This window comes from Diceros bicornis, chromosome 31 (assembly GCF_020826845.1).
Source record: "Diceros bicornis minor isolate mBicDic1 chromosome 31, mDicBic1.mat.cur, whole genome shotgun sequence".
Lineage (NCBI taxonomy): Eukaryota > Metazoa > Chordata > Mammalia > Perissodactyla > Rhinocerotidae > Diceros > Diceros bicornis.
Window position 1 is genome coordinate 41583415 of NC_080770.1, and position 12114 is coordinate 41595528.

Below are 12114 nucleotides of genomic sequence, written 5' to 3' on the forward strand. Positions count from 1 at the left end.
CACTCCCAGGTTTCTGTGAAGTATCTCACATTTTACTCTGATTTATATCCCTATTGTGTGTTTTATGTAACTCTCATTGTTATGTATGAATTCACACTCCTTTTCCTTAGAGATACCACTCCAAATGTCCATGACATCACCAGGTTGGTGTGTACTTTCACACACTTTGTGTGTCTGACGTCACTCAATGTCTGTCTGACATCACACCAACGGTTTATGTGTGATAGTGCTCACATTTGTGTGTGAAAACACACCCATTGGTATGTCTGACACCATTCACATTTTTGTGACATAATTCACATTTTTATGTATGACATCACACCTATTGTGTGTGTGACAACATTCACATATGTTGACATCACACCGATTGTGTGTGACATCACTTGAATTTACCATATGAAATGGCTATTGTTAAGTGTCATGTCACTCCCAATATTTTGTGTCATGTCACATTAATTCTCGAGGACATCACTCTATTAGTGTTGTGACATCACTCGCATGGTGTTTCTGTGACTTCACTCATATATTTTGGGTGACATCTTTCTGTTATGTGTGATATCACACCTGTTGTGTTGTATGACATCCGACCAATAGTGTGACATCACTCCCACATATGTGTGACGTCAGTCACATGTCCTTTGTGGTATTACTCACATGTTTATGTGTGACCTCAGTCTCATTATGTGTGACATCACATCAATAGTGTGACATCACACCCGCTATGTGTGACATCAGTGACATGTCCCTAGTGACATAATTCACATTTTAAAGGGTGACATCACTCCCATTGTGTGCATGTGATATCACTCCCACTATTTTGCGTGACATGACCACATGCTTCTTGGTGACATCAAATCAATTGTTTGGGTGTGACAACACCCTCATTGTGTGTCACACCACAACATTTGTGTGTGACATCAACCTTAATTCCCGTATGATATACCAACCATTATTATGTGTGGTGTCACTCCCAGTATTACGTATGACATCACACCAGTTGAGTGTGCCATCACTCTGATAGTGTTTGACATCCTTCCAATGGAGTGTGACGTGGTTCACATTTTGTGTCTGACATTACTCCAATCGTTGTATGGGACATCACACCCATTTTGGGACATCACAAAACATGAGTGTGCTAACAATAAGATAGACGGTCACATCTCTCAAATTGTGTAATATCACTCCCATTGTGTGTGATGGCAGTCATATTCTTAACTGTGATGTGACACCCACTGTTATGTATCAAGTCACTTCCAGGTTTCTGTGAAATCTCTCACATTTTACTCTGACATATCGCACTGGTGTGTTTTGTGTAACTCTCATTGCTATGTGTGAATCTTCACTCATTTTCCTTAGAGACACCACTCCTGTTGTCTGTGACATCACCAGGTTGGTGTGAGCCTTCACACTCATTGTGTGTCTGACATCACACCAATGGTGTACTTTTGACAGGGCTCACATTTGTGATTGAAAACATACCCAATGATATGTGTGACACCATTCACTTTTTTGTGGCATAAGACAAGACACTTTTTCATGTATGACATCACACCTATTATGAGTGTGACAACATTCACAGATGTTGACATCACACCAATTGCGTGTGACATGAATGCAATTTAGCATATGAAATTGCTATTATGTGTGATGTTACTACTAATATTCTCTGTGACGTCACACTAATTCTTGAGGACATCACTCTACTATTGTTGTGCGATCACTCTCATGGTGTTTCTGTGACTTCACTCATATATTTGGAGTGACATCTCTCTGTTATTTGAGACAACATGCCTGTTGTTTTTATGACATCACAAAATAATGTGACATCACTGACACACATGTGTGACATTAGTCACGAGTCCTCTGCTGTATTACTCACCTGTTTCTGTGTGACATCACTCACATTATGTGTGACATCATGTGAATTGTGTGACAACACTCTCACTGCTATGTGTGACATCGTCATGTCCCTTTTGACACAACTCACCTTTTATCGTGTGACATCACTCCCATTGTGTGCATGGGATATCACACCCATTGTTATGCCTGACATGACACACACGGTTATGGGTGACATCACACCACTTGTGTGTGTGACAACATCCTCATCTTGTGTCACATCACATCAATTGCGTGTGACATCAACCTTAATTAGGATATGATATCCCAACTGTCGTTATGTTGGTGTCACTCCCAGTATTATGTATGACATCACACCAATTGAGTGTGGCATCACTCTGATAGTGTGTTTGACATCACTCCAACGTTGTGCTTGCGACATCATTCACATTTTGTGTGTGACATCACTGCAATTGTTATGTGTGACATCACCCCCTTTTTTGGACATCGCACACCTTGATTATGGTAACACTAGGATAGCCAGTCACATCTCACATATTGTGTGATATAACCCCATTGCATGTGACGGCAGTCATATTATTCAGTGTTATGTGACATTTGCTCTTTTTTTTTAAATTTTTTCTTTATTGCAGTAACATTGGTTTACAACATTGTAAAAATTTCAGGTGTACATCACTACACCTCCACTTCTGCACAGATTACATCATGTTCACCACCAAAACACCAACTAAAACCCATCACCACACACATGTACCGAACCATCACCTTCACCCCCCTCACTCCCCCCTCCCCCCTGGCAACCACCAATCCAATCTCTGTCCCTATCTGTTTGTTTATTGTTGTTATTATCTATTACTTAACGAAGGAAATCATACGGTATTTGACCTTCTCCCTCTGACTTATTTCACTTTGCATTATACCCTCAATGTCCATCCATGTTGTCACAAATGGCTGGATTTCATCGTTTCTTATGGCTAAGTAGTATTGCATTGTGTATATATACCACAGCTTCTTTATCCATTTGTCCCTTGATGGGCACTTAGGTTGCTTCCAAGTCTTGGCTATTGTCAATAACGCTGCAATGAACACAGGGGTGCATGTACTTTTACAAATTGGTGTTTTCAAGTTCTTTGGATAAATACCCAACAGTGGAATAGCTGGATCATATGGTAGTTCTAACCTTGATTTTTTGAGGAATCTCCATACAGTTTTCCATAGTGGCTGGACCAGTTTGCACTCCCACCAGCAGTATATGAGAGTACCCTTCTCTCCACAGCCTCTCCAACACATGTTGTTTCCTGTCTTGTTAATTATAGCCATTCTGACAGGCGTGAGGTGATATCTCATTGTAGTTTTGATTTGCATTTCCCTGATAGTTCGTGATTTTGAACATCTTTTCATGTGTCTGTTGGCCATCTGTATATCTTTTTTGGAGAAATGTCTGTTCAGGTCTTTTGCCCATTTTTTAATTGGGTTGGTAGTTTTTTGTTGTTGAGATGCATGAGTTCTTTATATATTTTGGAGATTAACCCCTTATCAGATGTATGGTTTGCAAATATCTTCTCCCAAATGTTAGGTTGTCTTTTCGTTTTGTTGATGGTTTCCTTTGCTGTGCAGAAGCTTTTTAGTTTGATGTAGTCCCATTTGTTTATTTTTTCTATTGTTTCTCTTGCCCGGTCAGACATGGCGTTTGAAAAGATGTTGCTAAGACCGATGTTGAAGAGCGTACTGCCTATGTTTTCTTCTAGAAGTTTCACAGTTTTAGGTCTTACATTCAAGTCTTTAATCCATTTGGAGTTAATTTTTGTGTACGGTGTAAAGTAAGGGTCTACTTTCATTTTTTTGCATGTGGCTGTCCAGTTTTCTCAACACCATTTGTTGAAGAGACTTTCTTTTCCCCATTGTATGTTCTTGGCTCCTTTGTCAAAGATTAGCTGTCCATAGATATGTGGGTTTATTTTTGGGCTTCCGATTCTATTCCATTGATCTGTGTGTCTGTTTTTGTGCCAGTACCATGCTGTTTTGGTTACCATAGCTTTGTAGTATATTTTGAAATCAGGGAGTGTGATACATCCAGCTTTGTTCTTTTTTCTCAGGATTCTTTTAGCTATTCGGGGTCTTTTATTGTTCCACAAAAATTTTAGGATTCTTTGTTCTATTTCTGTGAAAAATGTTGTTGGAACTTTGATAGGGATTGCATTGAATCTATAGATGGCTTTAGGAAATATGGACATGTTAACTATGTTAATTCTTCCAATCCAAGAACACGGAATATCTTTCTATTTCTTTGTGTCTTCTTCAATTTCTTTCAGCAATGTTTTATAGTTTTCAGTGTACAGATCTTTCACCTATTTGGTTAAGTTTATTCCTAGGTATTTTATTCTTTTTGTTGCAATTGTAAATGGGATGGTATTCTTACTTTCTCTTTCTGCTACTTCGTTGTTAGTGTACAGAAATGCAACTGATTTTTGTATGTTGATTTTGTATCCTGCAACTTTACCGTATTCGTTTATTACTTCTAAAAGTTTTTTGGATGATTCCTTAGGGTTTTCTATATGTAAAATCATGTCATCTGCAAATAGTGAGAGTTTCACTTCTTCCTTTCCAATTTGGATTCCTTTTATTTCTTTCCCTTGCCTGATTGCTCTGGCTAGGACTTCCAGTACTATGTTAAATAGGAGTGGTGACAGTGGGCATCCTTGTCTGGTTCCTGTTCTTAGAGGGATAGCTTTCAGTTTTTCACCATTGAGGATGATATTAGCTGTGGGTTTCTCATATATGGTCTTTATTATGTTGAGGTACTTTCCTTCTATACCCATTTTATTCAGAGTTTTTATCATAAATGGATGCTGTATCTTGTCAAATGCTTTCTCTGCATCTATTGAGATGATCATGTGATTTTTATTCTTCATTTTATTAATGTGGTGTATTACGTTCATTGATTTACGAATGTTAAACCATCCCTGCATACCTGGAATAAATCCCACTTGATCATGGTGTATAATCTTTTTAACGTATTGTTGTATGTGATTTGCTAGTATTTTGTTGAGGATTTTTGCATCGATGTTCATCAGTGATATTGGCCTGTAACTTTCTTTTTTGTGTGTTGTCCTTGTCTGGTTTTGGTATCAGGGTAGTGTCAGCTTCGTAGAACGAGTTAGGGAGCTTCCCCCCCTCCTCAATTTTTTGGAAGAGTTTGAGAAGGATAGGTATTAAGTCTTCTTTGAATCTGTGGTAGAATTCACCAGGAAAGCCATCTGGTCCTGGACTTTTATTCTTGGGGAGGTTTTTGATTACTGTTTCGATCTCCTTACTGGTGATTGGCCTATTCAAATTCTCTACTTCTTCTTGTTCCAGTTTTGGAAGGTTGTATGATTCTAAGAATTTATCTATTTCTTCCAGATTGTCGAATTGGTTGGCATATAGCTTTTCATAGTATTTCTTATCATCTTTTGTATTTCTGAGATGTCTGTTGTAACCTCTCCTCTTTCATTTCTGATTTTACTTATTTGTGCCTTCTCTCTTTTTTTCTTGGTGAGTCTAGCTAAAGGTTTGTCAATTTTGTTGATCTTTTCAAAGAACCAGCTCTTGGTTTTATTAATGTTTTCTATTGTTTTTTTGGTCTCTATTTCATTTATTTCTGCTCTGGTTTTTATTATTTCCCTTCTTCTACTGATTTGGGGCTTTGTTTGTTCTTCTTTTTCCAGTTCCTTTAGGTGCCTTGTTAGAGTGTTTATTTGAGATTTTTCTTGTTTGTTGAGATAGGCCTGTATCGCTATAAACTTCCCTCTTAGAACCGCTTTTGCTGTATCCCATAAATTCTGGCATGTCGTATTTTCATTTTCATTTGTCTCCAGGTATTTTTTGAATTCTTCTTTGATTTCTTCGTTAACCCAGTCGTTGTTCAGTAGCATTTTGTTTAATCTCCACATATTTGTGGTTTTTCTTATTTTCTTCCTATAGTTGATTTCTAGTTTCGTATCGTTGTGGTCAGAAAAGATGCTTGGTATTATTTCAATCTTCTTAAATTTATGGAGACTTGTTTTGTGGCCTAATATGTGATCAATCCTGGAGAATGTTCCATGTGCATTTGAAAAGAACGTGTATTCATCGGTTTTTGGATGGAATGCTCTGTATATATCTACTAGGTCCATCTGTTCTAGTGTGTCATTTAATGCCAATGTTTCCTTATTGATCTTCTGTTTGGGTGATCTATCCATTGGTGTAAGTGGAATGTTAAAGTCCCCTACTGTTATTGTGTTACTGTCTATTTCTGTTTTTATGTCTGTTAATAATTGCTTTATATATTTAGGTGCACCTACATTGGGTGCGTAGATATTTACAAGTGTTATATCCTCTTGTTGGAGTGTTCCCTTGATCATTGTGTAATGCCCTTCTTTGTCTCTTTTTCCAGTTTTTGTTTTAAAGTCTATTTTGTCTGATATGAGTACTGCTACCCCAGCTTTCTTTTCAACGCCATTTGCGTGGAGTATCTTTTTCCATCCCTTCACTTTCAGTTTGTGAGTGTCTTTAGGTCTGAAGTGTGTCTCTTGTATGCAGCATATATATGGGTCTTGTTTTTTTATCCAGTCAGCCACCCTATGCTTTTTAATTGAGCATTTAGTCCATTGACGTTTAAAGTCGCTATTGATAAGTATGTACTTACTGCCATTTTTTAACTTTTTTTTTCTCAGTGTTTTAGTAGACCTTCTCTGTTCCTTTCTTCTTCTATACAGAATTGATGGTCATTTTAATTTAACCTCTGTCTGAAAGCTGTACTCTTTAACGCCCCTCCTCCCTCCTTTTATGTTTTTGATATCATATCTAACCTCTTTTTTGTGCTTTTGTATCCATTACCCTCTTATCATGGAAATAGATAATTTTTCTTATTTGTGGTCTTCTCTTTTCCCCTTAAATCAGTCCCTTTAACATTTCTTGTAGCACTGGTTTCTTAGTGACAAATTCCTTTAATTTTTGCTTGTCTGGGAAGTTTTTGATCTCTCCTTCCATTTTGAATGATAGGTAGAGTATTCTTGGTTGTAAGTTTTTTCCTTTTAGCACTTTAACTATATCATGACATTCTCTTCTAGCCTGTAAGTTTTCTGCTGAGAAGTCAGCTGATAGCCTTATGGGGTTTCCTTTGTAAATAACTTGACATTCTCTTGAGGCTTTTAGGATTCTCTCTTTATCTTTAATTCCAGACATTTTGATTATAATGTGTCTTGGTGTGGTTCTCTTTGGGTTTATCTTGTTTGGGGCTCTCTGTGCTTCCTGTACCTGGATGTCTGTTCCCTTCCTTAGGTTAGGGAAGTTTTCATCTATTATTTCTTGAAATAGATTCTCTGCCCCCTTGTCTCGCTCTACTCCTTCCGGGACACCTATAACACGGATGTTAGTGCGCTTGATGTTGTCCCAGAGGTCCCTTAGACTGTCCTCACTCTTTTTAATTCTTTTCTCTTTTACCTGTTCACCTTGGGTAATTTCTTCTAGTCTTTCACCCAGCTCACAGATCCGTTCTTCTGTACCCTCTACTCTGCTTTTGAGTCCCTCTAATGAATTTTTCATTTCCAGTATTGTATTCTTCATTTCTGATTCATTCTTTTTTATATCATCCATTTCTTTGTTGACATTCTCATTGAGTTCATCTATTCTTCTCCCCAGATCAGTGAGCATCCTTAACACTCTTAGTTTGAACTCTCTGTCGGGTAGGTTGCTCATTTCTGTTTCACTTAATTCCTTTTCTGGGGTTTTGTCCTGTTCCCTTACTTGGAATGTATTCTTTTGCCTCCTCAATTTGCCTCTTTCCCTGTGCTTGTGTGTACATATTAGGTAGGTCAGCTACGTCTCCTGTTCTTGGATATGTGACCTTATGTAAGTGATGCCTTAAGAGGCTTCCAATGTGCTTCCCTCAGTTCTTAATGTTCCAGAGGTGACCCCTATGTGGGCTACGTGTGTCCTTCTGTTGTGGCCTGTTTGCTCTCCCTGTAGGCACCCAGGGAGGCCAAGTTATGCTCCTGGCCAGGTGTTGTAATGCTGAGCTGCTTGTAGTTGTTGTGGGCTGTTCAGTCTCTTTATGAGGTGTGGGGAGCCCCAGCACAGTTGGCTGCAAGTTCTAATACAACATTTGTGTTGCAGTATATCTTTTAAGTGAGTAGGCCCCCAGCATGGCAGGTTGTTAGGCTCAGGGCCTTACAGTTGCTGTAAGCCTCTAGCCTGTTAGGTCTCTTGTCAGCTCTCTGAGGATTGCAGATGGGTGGGGCTGGCCTCAGGCATAGGAGCACCCAATTGCTTCAGGCTTTGGAAGGTGGGGCAAACCCCCTATGTGGGTCTTTGAGAAGCACAAGTCTTCTGCAACTGACAAGCTCTGCTGCCCACAGGTCCACACACACAGTCAACACAGTCCTGCCCCGTGTGCGCACCCTGACCTCCCCAAGCGGACCCAGTCTCTCCACAGCAGGAGCCCCACACACTCTACCACCGCCCCACACTCTCCACCCGCTCCTTGTGCACACCCTGCCACGCTAAAGTCGGCTCAGTTGCCAGGCTGCAGAGAATCCAGTCACCAATCTATGCAGGCCCACAAGTTGCCTGAGGGCTTGTTGTTGGGTGGGACCAGTCTCTAGGGTGGGCTGCCCGCCCTGGCTGAGCTGGATTAAATCGGTGCTCTAGCGGGTGGGGCAGACCCTGGGCTAGCAGGTCCCAGGGAGAACTCCAATTGCCTCTGTGTCAGCATGCCCACACCAGGCCACAGCCATGGCCGCCGCCAATGTCCCAGTCCCTGGAGAGGTCTCACCCCTCACCGAGATGCACTCAGGGCCTATTAGGTGAGTCTCTTTTCACCACAGCACTGTGCACCTTTCTTTCTGGTGATTTTAGGATGCTTTCTGAAATGGGTGAATTTGCGCATGGGCCCTTTAAGAGCCGGTTTTAGTTTCTTTGTGAACCGGGTTTTCTGGGGGTGCTCCCCAATGTTTTAGTAGCAGGCACAGTCAGATATTATGCCGCTGGTCTTGATTGTGCTGGGTTCACAAAATGCCCACAGCGGGGATGCTCCCCGGCTCAGAGTCCCGCGCCTTCAGGGATGGCTGCGTACCTGTGCGCTGCTCCCGGCGGCTGTGAAGCTGGCGGCTTGTGAAGGCTGCATTTTTCCTCTCCAGAAGGGAGTCTCTGCCTCTTCCACCTCAGTGAGGATTGTCCGTTGTTGCAGGAGTTCCCCTTATCCAGTTTTCAGTTCTGTCTCAGGGGTAATTTTTCCACGAGTAGTTGTAAATTGGCTGTGTCCACGGGAGGAGGTGAGTTCCGAGTCTGCTTAGGCCGCCATCTTGACTTCTGTCTCCGTGACATCCGCTCTTATGTATGAAATAACACCTAGGTGTCTGTGAAATCTCTCACATTTTACTCTGACTTAAATCCCACATGTGTGTATTGTGTAACACTCATTATATGTGAATTCACACTCATTTTCCTGAGAGACACCACCCCCATTGTCTGTGACTTCACCAGGTTGGTGTGTGCCTTCACACACATTGCGTGTCTGACATCACTCAATGTGTGTGTGACATCACACCAATGGTGTATGTGTGACAAGGCTCACATTTGTGTGTGAAAACACACCCATTGATATGTGTGACACCATTCACCTGTTTTGTGACATAATTCACATTTTTATGTATGACATCATACCTATTGTGTGTGACAACTTTCACATATGTTGAAATCAAACCAATTGTGTGTGGGTTAGGGTTAGTGTTAACATTAGGTTTAGAGTTTTGGTTAGGGTTAAGGTTAGGGATAGAACTAGGGTTAGGGTTAAGGCTAGGTCTGGGTCTAAGGCGAGGGTTAGGTTTAGCGTTTAGGTTTAGGGCTATGTTAATAGCCCTAGCTAGGTTAGGGTATGTTTAGGTTTAGGGCTAAGGCTAGGGTGAGGGCTAGGTTTAGGGTTATTGCCAGGGTTACGGATAGGTCTAGGGTGTGGGTTAGGGCTATGATTAGAGTTAGGTTTAGTGTTAGGTTTAGGGCTAGTGTTAGTATTAGGGTTAGGGTGAGGGTGAGGGTTAGAGTTAGGGTTACTGCTAGGGCTAGGCTTATGGTTAAGTTTAGTGTCATGGTTAGGTTTAGTGTTAGGGTTAGGGTTAGGGTTACAGCTGGGGTATGTCCAGGGACAGGATTAGGATTAGATTTAGTGCTAGGTTTAGGTCTAGGGATACTGTTAGCTCTAGACTTAGAGTTAGGGCTAGTGTTAGGTCTAGAGCTAAGGCTAAGCCCTGTGTTCTGGCTAGGGTTACAGTGGTAACCCTATGGTTAGGGCTAGGTCTAGGTCTAGGTCTAGGGCTAGCATTAGGGCTAGGGTTAGAGTTAGGTTGAGGGCTATGGTTAATGTTAAGTTTATGTTTAGGGTTAGTCCTAGTGCTGGGGTCAAGGTTAGGGTTCTTGTTAGTGTTCAGATTCAGGTTTATGTTCGGGTAAGGGTTTGGGTTCGTGTTTGGTTTCTGGTTTGGTGAGGTTTAGGGTTAGGCTTATGGGTTAGGGTCAGTTTTAGGGTTAGAGTGAGGGTTAAAGTTAGAATTAGGATTAAGTCTGTGCTGTGGTTAGGGTTAGGTTACAGATTAGGGTTAGGATTAGCATTAGCTTTAAGGTTATGTTAGTGATAGCACTAGGGCTAGGGTTAGGGTTCGGTTTATGGATAGGATTTGGGTTAGCATTAGGATTAATACTCCGTTTAGGGTTAGGGTTACACATAGTGGTAGGTGTTGGTTTGGGGCTACAGTTCGGTTTAGTGTTAGTGTTATGGCTAGGGCTAGATTGAGCATTAGGGTTAGTGCCATGGTTCAGGTTAGGGCTAGGGTTAGGTTTAGAGTTAAGTCTAGGTCTAGCGTTATGGTTAGGGCTATGGCTAGGATCATGGTTCGGTTTAGGGTCATGGTTTGTGTTAGACTTAGTGGCAGGGGTACTGTTAGGTTTAGGGTTAAAGATTGGGTTATTGGTTGGGAATGGGAGAGATCGGTTTAGGGTCATGGTTAGGGTTAGGATTAGCATTAGTGTTGTGGCTACGGTTAGGGATAAGGTTAGTGTTAGAGTTAGGGTTAGGGCCAGGGCTCGGGTTAGAACTGGGGTTAGACTTAGGGCTAGGGATAGGTCTGTGGTTAGGGTTAGTGTTAGGGCTAGTGTAAGGGTCCGGTCTAGGGCTGGGTTAGAATTAGATCTAGGACAAGTGTTAAGGTTAGCCTTACACTTAAGGTTAGGGTTTGGCATAGGGCTAGGTTTAGGCTTAGGGTTGTTTTAGGCTTAGGTCTGGAATATGGGTAGCGGTTTTGGTTGGGGTTGGGGATAGGGTTATTGTTAGGGCTTAGGGTTGGGTTAGGAACAGAGTTCTGGTTAGTCTTAGGGCTAGGGTTAGAGTTATGCTTGGGGTAGGTTTAGTGTTTGGGTGAGGGTCAGGTGTATGGTTAGCGTTAGGATTAGGTTTTGGGAAAGGCTTAGTTTTAGGTCTAGGGTTAGAGCTAAGGTTAGGTTTAGGGTTAGAGTTCAGTTAGGTTTATGGCTATGGTTAGTGTTAGGGCTAGGGTTAGTGCTAGGTTGCTGGTAGGGCTAGGGCTGCGGCTGGCTTTAGGCTTATGGCTATGGTTAGGATTAGGGTTAGTGTTAGGGTTAATGCTGCATGTGTTAGCATTTGGGTTATGGGTAGGGTCAGGGTTAACTTTAGGGTTATGTGTAAGGTTAGGTTTGTATTTAGGGTAAGCGTGGGGCTGACCCCATGGCTTAGCAGTTAAGTGCGCGGGATCTGCTGTTGGTGACCCAGCTTTGGATCCCGGGTGCACACCGACACACTGCATCTCCGGCCATGCTGATGCCGTGTCCCACATACAGCAACTAGAAGGATGTGCAGCTATAACATACAACTATCTACTGTGGCTTTGGGGGAAAAAATAGGGTAAGTGTTAAGGTGACGGGTAGGAGTAGCGGTAGAGTTAGAGGTAAGTTTAGAGTTGGGTTAGCGTTAGGGTTATGGTTGGGGTAGTGTTAGGGTTTGGTTTAGGGCTACTGTTAGTGTTAGCATTAAGGTTAGGGCTAGGGCTAGGGTTAGGGCTAGAGTTAGGCTTAGGGTTAGGGGTAGGGTTAAGGTTAGCACTAGGTCTAGGGCTAAGGTTAGTGTTAGTGTTAGTTCTAGGGCTAGGTCTAGGGTTACTGTTAGGGTTAGAGTATGGGTTAGGGCTAGGCATAGGGTTAGGGTGAGGGTTAGGGTTAAGGCTATGT